The sequence below is a fragment of the Gracilinanus agilis genome, chromosome 2 (genome assembly GCF_016433145.1).
Source record: "Gracilinanus agilis isolate LMUSP501 chromosome 2, AgileGrace, whole genome shotgun sequence".
Lineage (NCBI taxonomy): Eukaryota > Metazoa > Chordata > Mammalia > Didelphimorphia > Didelphidae > Gracilinanus > Gracilinanus agilis.
This window is the reverse complement of record NC_058131.1, coordinates 81,790,524-81,811,451: the sequence shown is the minus strand read 5'-3', so window position 1 is coordinate 81,811,451 and position 20,928 is coordinate 81,790,524.

Here is a 20,928-nt window from a genome sequence, read left to right as displayed (position 1 = left end):
CATCAATCTTTAAGGTCTACAATTGTTAAGAAGCGTTTTGATTTCTATAGTTTTTAAACATTTATAAAGATGTTTCCTCCTCAGAAAAAAACACCAGCTCTAGAACTTAATTCCTGTATGACCTTAGGCAAGTCACTTTTACCCTTTGGATCATAATTTCCTCCTCTATAAAATAGGAATCTTGGATTAGACATTCACCAAGGTCCTTTATAATTCCAAATTCTATAATCTGCAATCCTGAGACTCAACCTTCTTCCCATCTTACAAGACAGGTAGTATAGATAATATCATCCTCATTTTACAAAAGAGTAAACTGAGTTAGTAAGGAATAGGAATTAACTTACTTGAAGTCATAGGATCCTTTATTTAGATCGAGTTGGACATAAACTTAGAAAGCTCTTGAGTTCAACTGCCTCATTTTATAGGTATGAAAATAGGTTCAGAAAGGTGCCAAAAGCCACACAAGAAATCAGGAGAGCCAGAATTTAATTGCAGATTTTCTTGCTCCAGATTTTGCACTCTTTTATGCTAACATCCATCTGTTCAGTACTACTGATTAATGTGCATCTTTCCCCAGTGGAAAAATGGACCTGGCTCTCCCTTCCAATAGGATGTATTTTTAATGCAGAGAAGCTGAAACACAACCACCAGGCTGAGCCTCTGGGCATCCGTCCTGCTGAGTGACCTTGGGATTTTACCTGCTAACCTCCAGGAGAACAAAATAAGGAAGACAGCCATTCCCCTTATGCCTGTCTATAGGAGCAATAATGCTGAGGAAGGGGGAGCTTGGTGCTCTCCCAGGGTGAGAGAGACAGACTCACCGAAAACTGCAAAGACAACTAGGGAATAGGCACTGCTTGGGGACATCTGGGACAGGTGGATCATTTGAGTGGAAGGCTGGATCCCAGGATTTTTCTAGCTCTAGACAGCTGGATAAAATTTAAAACTGAGGGGCAGCTGGGTGGCTCAGTGGATTGAGAGCCAGACCTAGAGATGGGAGGTCCTAGGTTCAATTCTGGCCTCAGACACTTCCCAGTTGTGTGACCCTGGGCAAGTCACTTAACCCCCCCCTTACCACTCTTCTGCCTTGGAGCCAATACATAATATAGATTCTAAGATGGAAGGTAAAGATTTAAAAAAAGAAAAAAAAGAAAGAATTTAAAACTGAAAAGAGCCTTTATGGTCATCCAGTCCAAGATCTTTGCATTATAGATGAGGAAATTAAGGCCTGAGACTAGAGGTGACTTGCCTAAAGATAGTAAATAATAGAGCTGAGATCTGAGTATGGGTTCTCAGACTTTTAATGAGGTAGGGAAGTCAGGTGGGGAGAGTGCTGGGCTTGGAATCAGGAAGACCTGAGTTCAAACACTACCTCAGGCACTTATTAGCTGTGTCCTTAGTCAAGTCACTTAACTCTGTTTGCCTCAGTTTTTCCATCTGTAAAACAAACTGGGGAAGGGAATGACAAACCATTCTGGGATGTTTGCCAAGAAAATCCCAAAAGAGGTCACAAAGAATCGATATGTCTGAAAAATGATTAAAAAGCAAAGCCCAAATGTAAGCCTAATCCTTGTTCAGGAGGTACAGAACATTTCCACATCGATTTCAGAAACAAAAGCCAAATTAATAGCAATATATTAATGCTTTACCCTTCTATAATGTATCATGTCTCCTCCCCTGGAGATATTACCTTGGGGATCTGGTGAAGGATATGAAGCCAATATTTAAAATCACTCAAGTTTCCAGGGTTTTTGATCTTGGGAGAATTTTCTTCCATTGGGGTAAAAAAAACATACAAACACTATTTTCCACATTATTTTATGCTTTTATTTTGGGGTTTTGATTTTATGTGAGCATTCTTTTACAACAATGACCAGTATGGAAATGTATTTTGCATGATAATACATGGATAACCCAGAGGAAGCTGCTTGCTCTCTCTGAGCCTGGAGGGAAGTGAGGGAAGGAGACAATTTAATCTTTCAATTGCAGAAAAAGTATGTGGGAAATGATTATTGCATGTAATTTGGAAAATAAAATATCTTAAAAAAAGAAAAAAGCACATAAGAAGGAGGCAGAGAAGAATATGGAGAGATGGATGAGAAAGAACACAATGAGCTCTAATGGTCACTTGAGGTTAGTAGGCATTAGAGGTTCAATTTGAACATGGCTTGTTGGATCATAGCTCTAGAACCGGGGAACCTCAGAGGACATCTACCCCAACCCTCTCAGGTAGAAAAAATGGCAGCCCATGGCTAAGTGACTCACTTGGGATAAGTTACATAGATACCAACTATGTGTCAGAGGGAGGATTTGAACATAGTTCCGTTTTTTCCTAGCTGGCAGAGAATAAGGAAATGGGCAAATTCCTCTGTGGTAGAAATCAGGAAAAAGAAGTAAAGCAGATTTTGTGACATGGTGTAACATTCATGCACGTAGGAAGAGACCCACTTTGATAGGTCAATGAAAGAGAACTGTTTTGGAGGGCAGAATGGGCTGCAACATGGCGGATGATGAGATTACCAGAAATGGTCCACCTTTCACATCGCTTTCATAGAGTGCTGCCCGGGGAAGCTGAACCTGGTGATTTACCTATTTGATCACTTATTCCCCATCGACTCTCTCATGAGGTGAGGGAGGAAGGAGATTCAGTCCCCTGGAACTATATTATAGTTTACTACGTCATGTATTTCATACTTCTTTCTGACTTTATGCTATTTGATATTAAAATATATGGTCATTTATATGATTTAAATTCAAGCCAATAGTTTGATATTAAGATATCAAGCTTTTCTTTGTTTAAGAGGAGCAAGCGGACTAGAAAGAAAATGCCAGCCTTTTTTGTTTCTTTGGTAATCTCTGAGCATTATTAGACCAGCCCCCGACTGCTTTGTTAACCTGGAAAGAGACTCGAGGAAGATTGATCTTGTAACAGTGAGGATTTAGAGTTGATATTGGTCCATGTAATCAAAAATCCTGGGCACAACAGACAGCCAAACTCCTACCAGGCTACAACTGCTTTAGCTATGAGAATTTTCACATTTTCTTTTCTTTTTTTCAATTTTCAGTTTTTAATATTTCTTGTTGTCTCATGGAGCCACTAATTTCTAATTGGTCAATTCTAATTTCTAGGTAGATCTCACCCTCCACCCTAACCCCACAATAAGGTTCTATATTTCTTGTTCCAAGCTGTTTATTCTCTTTCCAATCTTTATTTCCTTCGCTTTTTTATCCCTTTAGCACTTTCATTTTGTTTTTTAGATATCTTGGCTCTTTAAAAAAAAAAGGAAAAGCCTTTTGAGCCTCATTTCTTTCAGGAATTCTAATTGGGCTTGTGACCTAGCTATGTTTGAGGCTTTGTTTGTAGTTATTTTGGAATCATTCTCTTTTAAGTTTATGCCTTGGGCTTCCTTGTCACCATAATAGCTAACTAAATCTTTAAGGTGGGATTCTTTTTATGTTTGCTCATTCTTCCCAGCCACTTCCTGACTTCAGACTTCATGGTAAGGCTAGTTCCTATGCTTTGGTTGAGTTTTTTTTCTTCTTGAATTCTTCTGTGGTTTTCTTGGGGTAATGAATGCTATGTTATTCCAGTGTCAGCTCAGACTGGGGACTCGCAAGCTTCAAGTTCCCCAAATTGTCTGATTCAGAGCTCTACAGTTTTCTGACCCAGATTAGGGTCTGCATAACATTCCTTCTATCTAGCCTCTGGTAGAAAGTTCCAATAGACTGTTCTTGAACTTAGTTCCTATTAACTACATGGAAAGCTCTGTTGCATCCAAGGGCCAAAAATATAGGGTGCTCTTTAGTCTGAGATTCCAGTCCTGTCCATGAAGGCTTCAGACTGGTTTGGATGTCAGGACTACATGGCTCCTATTTACTTTGGAGCTTGTTCACTGGGGACAGAGTCTAGATTCCAGAACTACGTCTCACTGGAACATTACCCCTGGATGCAGGTCTCTTCCCTCAGTCCACTCTGTGTATCTGGGACCTGGAACTGGGCAGTGAATGAAAGTATTGCCAACTGGCAACTTTGGTCTATTCCAGTTTCCATGCTCTGAAATTCTGTGCAGAGTGGTCCTGACCAGACCCCAACCCAAGGCTCCATAGACCTGTCTGCCCATCTAGGGTCGAAAAATGACTCACAATTTTTTTCCCCTTAGACTTTCCAGTCAGGTCTGATCTGGGGTATTTTCTAGACTTTTGTGGTAGAGATGTGTGGGAGAGCTCAGCTGTTCTTTCTGTTACTCTGCCATCTTGGCTCCTAATGCCTCAAGCAAAGTATTTTCTTATCCTTTCTTGCCCTCTTTTCTTGTTGAGTTCTGAACCATTTTTTCAAAAGGAACCCTCCAAAATTAAGGGTTAAGCCTTCTAGAACTTATCATTAGTAATAACCTTTTCTCTTCAAATTCCATATTCACTTTGTTTGCATCTTCATATTACAGTTGTCAAGTATTGTGATGTATTATATTTATTTGTGTAGGTACATTATTCTCTTATTAGTGGAATATATATGCTCTAGTCATTCCCCAAAGTTAGATAATCTGTCTCTCTCCTTTGAAATTCACAGGTACTTTGAAGGTTTGAGAAATTCTCTCTTTTCTTTGCTATCTGCTCAAGACCTACTAGCTATGTTCTCTCTTATTTGTTAGGGGACAATGATTGGTATTTAATCACTTAACATTGATTAGCTTTTCCCCAACTATGTGGTCAATAAATCAGAGCCCATTATAGAACGGTCACACTCTCACTTCCTTATTCCTCATGATTCTCCCAGCTTCTTAGCATCTTCTATTTGAAGTGCCATCCATCTAGGCAAGTTGAGGGGATCTGCACACATTCTAGATTTTCATTTATAGTGAATTATGAGATCCATGAGGGAAAGAATGGTATCTTTCCAAACAGCGTCTTAAAACAGCAGCAGTAGCAATGGCAGGGTTGATGAGAATGTATACTCTCAGGAAGGGCAGAATGGAATAGCTGAACTGTTTCCAACCATTGTCTATGGTAGTTCCATTTGAAGTACAGAGCAGAAACAGAAGGACAAACGATGGTTGGAATGAAGATAAGGAAAAAAGGCCCCAAGGAGTTCTGAATGTAGTGAGGTTAGAATTGTGATTAAAGGGATGGGGGAGGACCTATAATTTCATTAGCTCCCAAGGAGGAATTTCTTCAACCAATAAAGAGCTTTTCCTTCTCTGACACTATTAGTCTTAGAGAATTGTCTGGGACACTAAAAGTTGAAATGGTTTGTTCAGGACACATAGCCAGTATGTGTCAGGAGGTGGAACACAAACCCCCTTCTTTTTGATTCTGAGGCTACCTCTCTATCTACTCTGCCAAGATGTATCTTACTATGGGTATTATTATCCCCATTTTCCACATGCTGAAACTAAGTTTTGGGCTGTTAAAATTATTTGCTTTTGGTCGTATAGATTAGAAACGCCAGAGGCAAGATTCAAACCCATGTCTCCTGACTCTAAAACCAGAACTCTTTCCACTATATTATATTTATAGTTGTTCATTTTCCATTTAAGTAGTCAGTAAACATTTAGATGCCAACCATAAGTTAGGCACATAATGCAAAGACCAAAAGCAAAACAGTTCCTGAACTCTAGGACCTCACATTCTTCTGGGAGAACTATATGAAAAAGCCAAGTTAATTCAAGTCAATAAATATTTATTAAGTGTCTCTCCATGCCAGGAGCTGCACTAAGTACTGAGGTTACAAAGAAATGCTAAAACAATCCCAAAGAATTTACAATTAAATGGATGAGGCAACATACAAACAGGTATATACCAATAAAATGCAGATAGGACAAGTTGAAGACAATCTCAGAAGGAAGGAATTAGCATTAAGGAGAATCAGGAAGAGATTCTTGCAGAAGAAGCTGGAATTTTTATGAGACTTAAAGGAAACCAAGAGGTGAAGAGAAAGGAAAAAAAATCCTTGGGCTTTATTAGTCAGTAAAGTCAATGTGAATCAACAGTGTTACCTGGATCAAAGTTCCCTTGGTCCTGGGCTACAAGGGGAGCCAGTGTCCAGAAAGAATTATATGGTATTCCTGGTATACTTTATGTTGCATAGACAACTGGACTATCATGCTTAATCTAAGGTATGATATTGCAGGAAAGTTATTCTGAGGCTCCTTCCAATAGGGATAGTCTACAATTCTGTGAGAGCAGTGAGGGAAGAAGAGGCGAGATTATGGAAAGTCTCTTGAAAGAATCTGGTAAGTTTAACTGAGAGCAAAAAATACAACAAAATAATAATGAACATTTATATAATGCCTGCTATGGAGCAGACACTACATAATATTTACAAATATTTATTTCTTCTGACCTTTATGACAACCATAGGAGGCAAACTCTTTTATGATCCCCATTTAACATGTCAGGAACCTGAGTCAGAGGTTTAGTGACTTATCTAGGGTCATGCAGCTATGTAATATCTAAGACTAGATTTGAATGGATGTCTTCCTGAGTCCTAGCATTCTATCCACTGTACCATGTAGCTGCCTCAACCAACTCATTGTTCTCTTCATGACCCCATTTGGAGTTTTCTTGGCAAAGGCAATGGAGTAACTTGTCATTTCCTTCTCCAGTTCATTTTACAGATGAGAAAAGTGAGGGTCCGAGACCAGATTCGAACTCACGAGGATGAGTGACTCCGGCGCAGCACTCTCTTCCCTGTGCCACCTCTCTTCAGATTCCAATCAGATAGAAGCTAGAGAGACTAGAGGGAGCAGTTTAGCTGTCTTCACGTATTGGAAAGGCTAACGTACGAATGAAAGATTATATCAAGTCTGTTTGGAACCCAAGGGCAGAGAGTCAGGAATAATTAGTTGGTAGTTTCAGAGAGTTAGATTTTGGCTCAAAGTAAGGAAGAACTTCCTAACAATCTGATCTGCCTGAGAGTGGAAAACACTTCCTTAATCAATAGTGAGTTGCCCTCCCTGGAGGTATTTGAGTAGATAATAGATGAGCACTTGTCAGAGATGCTTCAGAATGGATTCTTTTCACTCTAGTACAGGGGTTTTTAACCAAATGTTTTTTTTAAAAACATATTTCAATGTAGTTGTTTTTCTTTGTAATCCTATGCATTTCACTGCATGCACCTACCAACATTATTCTAAGAAGGTGCCTTACTAGACTCCCAAAGGTGTCCATGATGTAAAAATGGTGCTAGCTGCTGTCTAAAGTCCCAGTTAAGTCCGAACTTTTGTGATGACTAGGAATCCCTTCCTAAGAATAAGAAGATGACGGCAGGGAGAGGTCAAAGAGAAAAAGCAGATTTTTGGAGAGATGGGATGGTTTCTTTTCCTGAGGTTGGCAGAGGCTGGATGTTGTGCCCTGCATCTTCCATCTGCTGGAGAGAGTTTGTCATTGCTCTAGTTAGTATCGGTAAGAGAGAAAGAACCAGCACATCCACTTCTTTCCTTGGGCTCGATGTCCTATAGAAGCCAGAAGGTAGATAGATCTGGACATAAGGAGGCAGGCTCAGTCCAATATCACTGGTCACTGATTCTTCTCCTTTTAGAAAAGCATCATCTTGGCCCCACACTGGCATTCCCACCATTCAGAGCCTGGCACTCAGGAAACAGTAATGATAATGATGTCTAATTGCCTTTGCAGATATTTTATTAAGCTGGCCTTTCCAAGTTCATTATCATTAATATTTATGGTCGGGATATGTTCCTCCGGGGACCCTTCGAACAGCTCTCTGCCTGTGGAGGTAAAATTTATGGCGAGATGATGTGTGGGAGGGTTAGTGACTGCCTTCCTAGGTAGGCTGTGGGCTTCTCCTGTGCCATGGCAGATTTGTAAATGGTTTTGTATCAGTGTAAGTGATGGGTGTGAGCACACACATCCTTTTACGGCTAATTAACTACATTGGTATTAATCTAGAAGGGAGTGTGACTGTCTGGATGAGGAGGCTTGGGACCAATTCCTGGAAGCAAGCAATCTCTCCCTCCGCCGCTATTCTGTTCCTGATCAGAGGAAAAGGTTTCCTCATCTATGGAAAGGTCTTTCAGGAGAAAGTCGACCAAAGGGTCTGGCTATGACCAAAGTCTCCTCTAGAGCTCCACCAAATTTATTCTGGTTAAACAAATCCTAATATTCTTGGCAGGAACAGTGGGAAGAACATGGATTTACCACACAGCTGATCACCACTGTAGGGGTGTAGCAAGAGCTCAGTTAGAGAGTTTGTTAGCATCAGAACACTACTAAAAGTCTCATGTTCTACATCCATCCTCCTCTCTTTCACATGACTTCTAAAGGGCTTTCAAAATATAAGGATAGCATTTATATTCTGCTTTTAGGTTTGCAGAGGCCTTTTGTCATCTATGAAATCATTTGATCCTCACAACCACCCAGGGAGGTAGATGCCATTATCATTTCAATTTTGTTGATGAGGAAACTTATTTAAGTGTTTTGCCCACAGTCACACAGCTAGTATCTCAGGTAGGATTTCAATTTAGATCTTCTTGACTCTTAGCAGTTAATATTACGAAAAGTTATAGAGAAGCCCAACTCGACCACATAAAACCTAGCAAATCTCTGAAAGTAGCATCAAAAAGACTAATGATAAAGAAATATACGAAGTCCATAATGATATTAAAAAAAGATCAGGAGAATGGTAGAGGAGTGAAAATAGGAAAGATAATGACAATTCAGGATGGAGTCTCACCCAGCATAAACTGGAAACTAGTGGAGGTAGGAAAGAGTAGGAAAAGTTGGGAAACAAGTGTGGACTCCTACAAAGGGAACTGTAGGCAATAGATATTCTGAACAAGGGTGTACAAACCAGCTCGGTTATAATAATCAAGTGCCTAAAACCAACTGCCATTCAGAGGAGAAAGCCTTATAATAAGTTATGCTAAAAAACTTACATTTGAGAATAAGAGAGAAATTTATTAATTTAGAAGGTAATGTTGAATCTGGCCAGGAGGATAGTATAGTTGGAACAGAAAGATGAAAGGCTGCTCCCAGAATCTGTCAATTTACAATAGTGGGGACGTGATGCTGTGTCATGGTGAGGACATGATTTGAGTGGTAAACATTCAGGCTTTCAGTAAGGAGGTTGGATATCTGACAGGGGTCTGCCTGGAGACATAGAGGGTGACTTTCATAGTTTAGGGGGCAGATAGATATCAGAGATACAGCCAGATGGTATCAAGATGTAGTCTGGGGGTGCATATCTCTCCTCATTTCAAATCTAAAGGATGGTCCAAGGATGATAATAATCTCAGGGTCTTATAGAAGTTATCAGATGTTTTGGGTTAGGAGTCATAAGGACAGAAGGGAGGGAAGTAATTTCCCTGCTTACAGTTTGCTTGAGTTTTGGGGTTGCAATGCCCATGCCACTGGGCATTTATTTTTTAGAAAACTCTTTCCTTCTGTCCTGGAATTAATACTAATTATCAAGTCTAAGTCAAATGAGTGGTTAAAGCAGTAAAACTAGGCAACTGGGAATGAATGACTTGCCTATGGTCACACAGCTAGGAAGTGGGCGTTTATTATTTTCCCAATTTTTTGCCACTAGAAAAAGTGATTTTATAAATATTTTTATATGTACAAATTTTTTCTATTTGCCCTTGACTTTCTTAAGATCTTCATCTTTCAGTGGAATTTCTGAATTTAAGGGCACTTAAGAGCAAAACAGACATTTTAATCATTCTCTTTTCATTATTTTAAATTGGTTTTTTTTTGCATTTGTTGAACCAATTCACAACTCCACCACACTGTAATGGGTGGCTATCCTTCACAATTTTATCCAAAATGGACTATTTCTTCCTTTTTCATCTTTCTTGGGTGTGGAGCAGAACCTTAGGGTATTGAATTATATTTCTCTTGTTATTTGTAATTTGGAACATCCTTTCATATAATATTAATAACAGTTTGTATTCTTCTTTTGAGATCTGTTTGTTCAAATCATTTGACCACTTATCTATTGGGGGATGGCATTTTGATGCACAATTCCACTGGGTTTTAGATTGAGACCTAATTCCATATTATTGATAGTTGGAATATAGTTATCATTTAGTGTCTACATCCCCAATAATATTCCCATAAGGCCATGTGATCAAGCAGTTGTTTTTCTTCTGTGTTTCTCCTCCCACAGTTCTTCCTCTGAATGTAGCTAGTTTTCTTTTTCACAAGTCCCTCAGCATTGCTCTAGATCCTTGCATTGCTGCTAGTAGACAAGTCTGTTATGTTCGATTGTACCACAGTGTATCAGTCTCTGTGTACAATGTTCTCCTGGTTCTGCTCCTTTCACTCTGCATCAATTCCTGGAGGTCATTCCAGTTCACATGGAATTCCTCCAGTTCTTTATTCCTTTGAGCACAATAGTATTCCATTACCAACAGATACCACAATTTGTTCAGCCATTTCCCCAGTTGAAGGGCATCCCCTCATTTTCCAATTTTTTGCCACCACAGAGAGCAGGGGCTACAAATATTTTTTGTACAAGTCTTTTTTCCTTATTATCTCTTTGGGGAATAAACCAAGCCATGGTATGGCTGGATCAAAGGGCAGATAGTCTTTCATAGCCCTTTGGGCATAGTTCCAAATTGCCATCCAGAATGGTTGGATCAATTCACAACTCCACCAGCAACACATTAATGTCCCAATTTTGCCACATCCCCTCCAGTATTCACCACTTTCCTTTGCTATCCTGTTACCTCTTTCTTATTTTAATCAGAAAATGAGAATTAAACACACATAGACATACATGCTCACAGAAATACAAACACAGGGTGTGATGTAAAAAAAATAAATTTAACATGAATACAGGATAATATGGTAGGCCTCTAATGACAGAAACAAGTTTTATTAAGCACATACTATATAGTCAAACATTATGCTAAGTATCTTAAGAAGATTATCTTGTTTCATCCTCATAACTCAGGACATAGATGCTATTAGTACCTCTCCCCTTTTTTGCGGTTGATAAAATTGAAGCAGATTGAAGTTAGGTGACTCACCTTAGGTCACATAACTAATCATTTTGAGGCTGGATTTGAAATTGGGTCTTCCTTACTCTAGGCTCAGCACTCTAACCTTTTACATTCCCTATCTGTCTCTAAAACAGTATGTTTGGAGAGGAAAGAGTTACAAACAAAAGAAACCAGTCACAGAAGATGATCATAGCAGGTCATTAAAAGAGAGAAACTAGAAAATGTCAACAATGAGTCATTAAACCCAAACTTTTGAGATTCAGCCAAAATAATGCTCAGGAGAAAAATATAGATATCTAGATATTTCCATTAGCAAAAAAAGAGAAAAGATAGTTCAGTGAATTAAGAATGCTTCTTAGAAAACCTAGAAAATCAACACATTAAAAAATAAACAAACTAAACACAAAAATAGAAATTCTAATAATCAAAGAAAAGGTAAAATTTTAAATGAAAATACTATTGACATGAGCAAAGCTAAGAGATTTTTTTTAAGGAAGGAACTTAATAATTCACAAACCATTAATCTGATAACAAAGGTGAGAAGATGAAATTGCCCAAATCAAAATAAAAAAGAAGTCATAAATGAAAAAGAAGTTACTAAAAACAATTTTGCTTAATTATATGCCAACAAAATGGAAGTGAAATGAAAAGGATGAATGTTTACAAAATAAAAAACTCCAAGATTTTCCACAATAAACAGAGAATTAGGACACTCCATTTGTAGGGAAAAGTTGTTGATCAAACAATAAATGCTTTTCCAAAGTGGAGGAAAACAGGATCACATGGATTTATAAGATTATCAAAATTCCAAAGAAAAATTAGCTTCAAGATGGTATAAATTGCTTTCAATAACAAGGAAAAATGGCATTGTACTAAACTTTTATTATGAGATAGTCTTGAAATTTAAATCAAAGAGAATGAAGTCAAGGAGAGCTATAGATCAATATCTAATGAATATTAATTCAAAATTATTGAATTAAGTATTAAAAAAACAGGTTGTGGCTGGCTACAAATTAAGATTATATAATTTGACCAAATTGGATTTATACCAGGAAAAAGCAGATAGGTCAATATTAAGAAAACTATAAATATAACATACCATATTATTAACACAAAAACAACAAATGATTAGAGAGTAATTAGTTGCTCATAATTGGACCACACAAATATTAATAAAAATGAAAATACCATGTAAATTGATTTAGAGATTTAATGCTCCAGTGATCAGACATAAAAGATTACTTTCTAGAACTAGAGAAAATATTAAAATGCAACTGAAGGAGCAAAGGCCAAAATTTCAACAGAAATAATAACATATGTGGGAAGAAATGGGTAGCTTTTAGCTATATCAGGTCACAAATCATACTAAAAAGCAGTAATTCTAAAAACGAATTTGATATTAATTAAAACATAGTTGATGAGTTGACTCAATTAGGTAAACAAAATTCACAACTAGTTGAAGATCTTAATAGAGCATTCATCAAACCCAAGCACAGAAACTACTGGGGTTAAGGCTTGCTGTCTGACAAAAACTTCTGGAAAAATCAGAATCTGGTCTGGAAGAAATTCAGATTAGATTAGTAGCTGACAACATATGTTATACAATAAGCTCTATACATAACCTAGTTATAAAAGGTGTTACTACTGGAAGGGGAAAGCTGAGGGTGAAGAGAAGGGAGCTTGTGAAAATTAAGGTTGTCTTAATGTATATTGAGCAAAAATAATTTTTTAAAAAAGTAATGACTTTAAAGGAAAAAAAGGAACAAAAAAACCTGATTCAGAAATAAGCAACGTTGGAGATAAAATGAGGGAAAAGTAAAAGTCTAATGCAGATAAATTTATTGTCAAAGGTACCAAAGAGTTCAAAAGAATTAGAATTACAAATTTGATAAGAAAACTACATGCCAAAAACTACTGCTTAGAAGAAACATACCTTAAGAAGCATAGTTATGGGGGCAGCTGGGTAGCTCAGTGGATTGAGAGTCAGGCCTAGAGACGGGAGGTCCTAGGTTCAAATCCGGCCTCAGACACTTCCCCGCTATGTGACCCTGGGCAAGTCACTTGACCCCCATTGCCCACCCTTACCACTCTTCCACCAAGGAGCCAATACACAGAAGTTAAGAGTTTAAAAAAAAGCACAGTTATATAAAGAATAAAAATGAAGTGCTAGACCAAAATTTACTATACATCAGGTGAGTCTAAAAAAGTAGGAGTTGTAATTTTGTTATCATACGTAATAGAACTCATAATATAAATGTAGATAAATGAGGGGATTGCATTATGCTGAAAGGAACCATGGGAGGAGGAGAGGAGAAACACATTAAACTTATATACTGCAAATTCAATAGCACCTAAATATATAATGGAAAAATTAACTGAAATACAGGAAGACAGTAATAGTAGGAGATACAGACAATTATAGTAGGAGATGACTTTAATAAACCCATCTCAAATTCTGACAAATCTAATAGAAAAATAAAGAAAAGGGAATTAGGATTAGAAGTGAGCAGTTTAGTGTAGAAATCAGAAATAAAAGACTTCTGGTATATTCTGAATAGTACTGCTAAATTAGACATCTCTTCAGTACTATGTGGAACTCTTACAAAAACGGATTATTTATTAAGGCACAGAAATATTGCAGATAAGTATAAAAAGGCAGAAAAAGTAAACACATTCTTTCCATAACATAACACAATAAAAATACTAGTCACTTCAGGAAACACAAAAGACAGGCCTAAATGGAGCACTTACCAATAAAATCCCAAATAAATGAGTCTGTCAAAAAATAAACCACAGAAATAATTATATGAAAGAAATTGTTAATAATGATGAAATACAGCTTAAAAAATCTATGAGTGATTTTTTAAAAATAGCCTTTAACAAAATAGAAAAAGATCACTTTAATGAAACAAGAATTTCAAAAAAAATTCAAAAATCAACAAATAGATAAACTTGAATTACGATAAATTAGAAATAAAAATACAATAGAAATTTTAAATAAAACTAAAAGCTGATTCTTTAAAAATAACAAAACTGCTAAATCTTTTAGTCAGCCTGCTTAAAATGATTAAAACATAAAATATATTAATAGCCACAAGTATATACATTTTTAATTTTGCAAAGTCTATCAAATGTTATCTTATTTGCTCCTCACAACTCTGTGAATTATGTCACTATTATCCCATTTTACTGATGAAGAAATTGAAGCTAATTAGGTGAGCTATGTGAAACAGGATATGAACTCAACTCTCCCTGACTTCATATCTAACACACTATCACAGACACCATCTAACTGCCTCCTCAAAAATTAAAAAAATATATATTAATAATAAAACAAACAACCCAGAATTATGCAGAACCAGAAGAAATTCTTTGAAAAGTATCAAAACTTGGTTATATATGGTTAATATGCATAATTAATGAGACTATTAAAGAGATTATTAAAAAATTAAAATTAACTTTAAAAAACCTATAAATACCCAAACAAACAAACAAAAAATAGAGATTGTAAATAATTCAGACTGAGGAAAGGAAATATAACTAGCTGTAAATGTACTAAAAATATTTTAGGGGAGTGATGAATGGGGAGGGTTACTGTGGATGCAGCTCTCATTGAATATCAGGAGAATCTGAATGAACTTTTAAAGGATAAGTGATTGTAATACCACACAAATTATTTTCAAATATTGACAAGAAAATTACTTTGCTGAACTCCTTTTATAATACAAATATGAGATATTCCAATGTATAACTAGTATAGTCTTACCGTCTGTCTAAAACCAGGGAAAGATAAAACACAGAGGAACTATAATCCAATATATATATATGTATATATATATATATGTATATATATATATATATTCCAATTAATATTCAATGCTGACAATCACAAAAAAACCCTTTAAATAAGATCCTGTCAGACTGCAACAATTCAACCAAAATATCATTAATTATCACCAAAATATTATAATAGTGATTCAAGAATAGATCAAAGTTAGGAAAATAACCAACATATTTATGTTAAAAATTAAAAAAAAATTCAAAAACACATGGTCTTCTCTATAGGTGCAGAAAAGTTTTTTTTTTATAAAGTACAACATTCATTCACACTGACAATGCTACAAAGTCTAGAAATCGAGGGGCCTTTTTAAATATCATAAAAGGTTTATCTAAAACCAAAATTAGCATCAAATGCAATATACACTAAAAGCTTCCCCAACAAATATAGCAAGATGAAAAGATGTTCACAGTCTTACTGTTATTTGATATAATTTTAGAAATGCCAGTAATAACAAATAGACAAAGATACTAATGGCATTAGGGTTGGCAAAGAGAATATAAAACTTTCTCTAATTGATGATGACATGATTTACTTAAAAAATCTTAAAGAAACAATACAAAATAACCTCTTCCCCTTCAAAATCAACAGTATTTTTATAAGATAATAATAAAATCTGAGTTCAAAAGAAAAAAGTATATCACATTCTAAATAAAAAAAAAACTAGTAAATGCACAAAATATTTAGGGATCAGAATATTTATAGAGATCGAGTTATATAGTGCTCTTTAAAACAAATAAAGGATATGCTAAGAAGCTGGAGGATTATTCAGGACTCATGGCTGTCATGTCAATATAGTAGAAGTGACAATATTACTAAAATTAATTTATTATTTTAATGCTATATCAATCAAACTATTTTAGGCATGCTTTGTAGACCTTGGTAGATTGATTATAAAATTCATTTTTACAATATCTGAGGAATTATAGGGGGCAAAGGAGGAATGACTGGGGACTACCACTTCTAGACATCAAAGTGTATTATAAAGTAGCCCTCATGATAATTATTTTTTTTGATTAAAAAATAGATTGATCAATGAAGCAGATCAGACAAAAGAGAATTAGAAATAAAGAAACTCAATAGCTAAGTGTTTTATAGAACAGAAAACATAATATTTAAGAAATAACTCTCTGGCTAAAAAAAACAAAAAACTGTTGGGAAAATTAGAAATCAGTCTGGCATAAATTGGGCTTGGACCAACGTCTTATTACATATTCCAAAAATATTGAAAAAAATGGACATATGACTTTAATATAAAAGATCTTATAAAAAATTTAGAAGAGAAGCTATTCAGAATCATGGAAAATCTTTATGAAATGATGCAATGTTATATAAGCAAAACCAAAAGAACAAAGTCCATAAATGTGATAATATAAAGGAAAAGATCATGAAACGGAATAATTGTAAGATAAATTATCTCAGTGAACAGAGAAAACTTTCCATTCTCTTCACAGTAAAGAGTTTAGAAACTACTAGGGGCAAATGTCCTTTCAAGGGTTTTTGTTTGATTTTTATTGTTTTCCTAAGGAAGCTTCAATTAGGGGTGTGTGGGAATTGGTATTTCCAGAAATGTGACTTTGATGTAAAAACTTAATTACTTAAAATTAATAACCAAGTTTACTTTTAAAAGAGACTCACAAAGTATCTTTTATCAATCTCAAAATGTTTCTCAAAACTGAAATCCATCTTTAAAAGACAGATGTTCTCGTGGGGATGAGGCACGGCTATAAACTTCAGAATGTCATAGTCTCTGAAGAATTAAAGTTATGAGTGGCCTCAAGGTCAACAGAGAGATTCATGGCGGGTAGCAGGAGTCTTTGGGGACAGCTAAGTGGTGCAGTGGATAGAATGCCAGGTCTGAAGTAAGGAAGACTCATCTCCTTGAATTCAAATCTGGCCTCAGACACTTATTGGCTGTGTGACTCTGAGTAAGCCACTTAATTCTATTTGCCTCAGTTTCCCCACTTGTAAAATGAGCTGGAGAAACAAATGGAAAACCACTCCATTATCTCTGCCAAGAAAAGCCAAATGGGGTCACAAAGAGTCAGACATGACTGAAAAACGACTAACCAAAAACAACTAAACAATTATTGGTAGAACTTACATCTTTCTTTGGTTGGGGTGGCACCAGAATCTTAGACCCATCGGCATTATCTTCCCAGGGAGCTAGAATTACTCATGCATGTCACCACATGTAGCTGCCCATCTCTTTCTACAGAGTTCTGTGTTCATAGCTCTTTCTTGTCCTTCCTACAAATTTGAGCTAGAAAAATATGAAATACTAACAAAATGCTACAATGTGTTTATTCCACGGGTGAGGTTGCCCTTAACAAACCCAGTCGTAATTGAGAAATCTCATTGTCCAAAACAGAGAATTTTATAGGATTTCAGAATTGTAAGGGATCTCAGAAGCCCACTAATACAACCCATAATAATAATTTTTTAGAAAGTTGTTACTACGACACACATGAAAAGTGTCATCCGGCCATTGCTGAAAAACCTCTTGAGATGGGGAAAACAATACTTCTGGAGGAAACTCATCCTATTTCACAACAGCCTTCATGTTGGGCTGTTCTTTCTTCCATCAAACTCCTTTGCCACTTCCACCCACTGACCCTAATTCTTCCTCAGGGCCAAAAAGGACAGGTCCAATCCCCCTCCTATGTTGCTCATTTTTCCAGATAATAATCATTTACCACCACTATTACAAACCCCACTCCCTGCCTCTTCCTCCTACCCCCAGAGAATTTTCCTCTATAATCTACAGTGATTCCCAAAGTGGGCGCCACTGCCCCCTGGTGGGTGCTGCAGCGATCCAGGGAGGTGGTGATGGCCACAGGTGCATTTATCTTTCCTATTAATTGCTATTAAAATTTTTTTAAAAAATTAATTTCCAGGGGGCTAAGTAATATTTTTTTTCTGGAAAGGGGTCAGTAGGCCAAAAAAGTTTGGGAACCACTGATCTATGACAATCTCAGTCCTTTCAACTAATTCTTACAAAAGAGGAACTTGAAACCCTTTCACCAGTGATGTGCTGTTAAATGTTTAACAACAGAATCTCAACAACAACAACAAAACTTACTTTAACACACCTTAAAATTTAAAATTGCATTGTAATTACATATGTAATAATTACAGTCTTGACATTTTCTTCATCATTTTCTTAATTATGGAAATCAACAATAAATCAAACCCTTACTTCTAGCATTTGCTAATGTCTGAGCTATAAATGCTCACTCTGAAAAATTTAGCCATTAACTCAAGAGAACTAGCTTTAGCACATCCCTCCCGTTTCCTATTCTGGATGCTCCCCTCAGGCTCTCCAATTTATTAATGTCCTTCTTAAAACTTGGTGCCCAGAACCAAACAAAAAACTACAGATGTGGTTTGGCCTCCTTCTTGGAAACTGGAAAGCCTAGGGTTGCATTAACTTTATGGGATTTATTCTTACATGGTTAACCCAAACTGAACTTACTAATAAAATCTCCAGATCTTTTTTCAGACAAAGTTTGGTTTAGCCATGTCTCTTCAATCTTGTACTTGTGAAGTCAATTTCTAGAACCTTCTCTGGAACTACTTTTCACCTGCTGCTTACACTGACTACTTGGTTCCCCAATGGGCAGATTAATACTAAAACTTTTGGGGTTCTCTAAGGATAGCCCTGAGGAGTTGAGAGATTTTCGAATAATATTCTTTTATAATGTTTCCCAATATGATTTTACCAGTTATCTGACTAATATCTATTAACGTCAATTAGCTTTTACAAAAGGATATGGCATAGTAGATAGGAATGGTGGGGTGGGAGTCAGGAAGATTTTCCTGAGTTCAAATCTGGCCCACCTTATTGACCCTGGATAAGTCACCTTTTAAAACACTCTTTGCCTCAGTTTCTTCATCTATAAAATAATCTGGAGAGAAAAAATTGGGAGATCACAATCTTTGCCAAGGAAACCTCAAATGGAGTCATGAAGAGTTAGACATGACTGAAAAACTAAATAGCAAAAAATAAAGAAAAAAAAACTCCTCTCTCTTTACGATTCTTGGATAAACTTACCCACAATTATGTAGAGTGCAAGAGAAAACAATCTTAAGGTTAAGAAAGCTTGTTTGTGGCAAAAAGGTTGACTTGTAACTTGTAACTGACTAGATGGAAACCCCTTTCTACCTTCCAGGAGTCCTCCTAAATTCCTATGGGAGATACTCACTAGGTTCCAAAAGTCTTTCCTTTGGGTTGTTTTGTGTTCTCATTTCTTGGTGACGATATTGCCATCAACAGTGCTATTCAAAGGATATTTTCACCACAATGATGGGAAGTCTGTGTTGATGGCAAAGGCTTTCCTCCTAAGGACTTGGATGGAACTGTTCCATTCCTAGATTGACCTACTATTGAGATGCTACATTCAAAACTGTCAAGCCCTCTTCAACCAGTTTTAGGACAATCCCTGTGTAGAATGATATCATTTTACCAGTGGCTCAAAGCATTTCACCTTTCCCAAACTTGATTAAATAGTTACGCCTTTATTTAATTCAGGATCTAAGTAATTGTTCATAACTATTTTATACCTTGGGTTTATTGATTCTATAACCCAATCAAAGAGCCATTCTCCCTTAAAAGAGGTAACGGGGCTTATTTCTTGTTAGAAGACAAAAATTTCCTACACAAAGATAAGGTAATACATTTTACAATGATCAAATTTCATCATATTACACTTAATATAATGTTCTAACCCAGGGGCTGACAAGCTAGAACCTGTGAGCTTGAGAACTAAGAATAATTTAAAACCAGCTCACTGACTGTATGAAACCAGACAATGAGTCAGATCTGGTCCTTGGATCATAGTTTGACAATCCCTATTCTAACATTAATATCCTTTTGGATTTTTAGTCATTCAATATATTTACTGTCTTTCCTAGCTTTGTGTCATCTGCAGATTTAATAAGGTTTCATTATGCTTTTTAATATATATTTCCTTTTCTGTTAAGAATTTTAGAAAATTTAATAAATATTAATATTTTAATATACAAAAGATTTTATACATAAATATAAACTTCTATTGTAGCTTTAAGTTTACCATGAATTTAACATTATAATAACTGCCCTGCTTGTCCATTTCTTCAATTTTGGCTGAGGACAAGAAGCTAAGATCAGAGATGGAAGATTCTTTGCCTCAGTCTCCTGATAACTCAATATTACTTTCCTTGACCTTTTTTCTCCTTATTGAATGTAGGAAGAGTTCCCCACATCACTCAACTGCCCAATTAATATGACTAACAAGATTCTCTATGCCCTGACATTTTTATCAAGTGTGAATGCCTCAGTTACTGAGTTTTAGAATTAATCAAATATTGAAACTAGATAAGAGCAAATTTGAGATTCCTCCAAGCACCCCATTTATTTCAGGGACAAAAATGGAAATTAATTTTGTTCCTTATTTAGTACCTGGCAAGCTAGAGCTGAGAGCACATTTCTTCAGTCTAGTCTGGTTTTCTTCTTGTTCAGTCCTGGACTGGATTGACAAACTCAGTGATGTAACTTTTTTCGTTTTATTGACTCATTGCTTCATCTGGAGTCCTTTTCATCTCTGCAGGGAAGCTGAACTCAGCTATTATTTTTCATATTGCCATTTGCAATAGACCTAATTTTCAATCTGGGTTTCTCCTACCTACCCCATGGGTCAGCTTAGTTTTCCCTGAAAGGCAGCAACACTGTCCCCAGGACTTGATTGTCCTTCCTTGAGGGAGGTTCTGGTGGTCTCTAATAATATTGATATGACTTCTTTGTTATCTTAGGGCACAAAAGGCATCCCATATGAAGATGGGGATCTATAGACTTGGCAGATGTCTCCGAGTCACACCTTGTCCTGAAGACCAGACAAATGTCTATATGGCCCTAAAGAAGGGCCACTTCTTTTTTTGAATTTTATTTTTTGAGTTGTCATTCAATCATTTCTAAATTCATTTAATTGAATATTGTTTAGCCCACATCTCCCCATATTTTCCACAGGGATAGCAAGGAATATCTTGTGATCTGTTTTGTTAAAAAACCTAGGTGAATTATATAATTCCATAACTCTGCAAGGAAAAGAAATAAAATAAAAAATAAACCTATTCTTTATAAAGTATACTTTT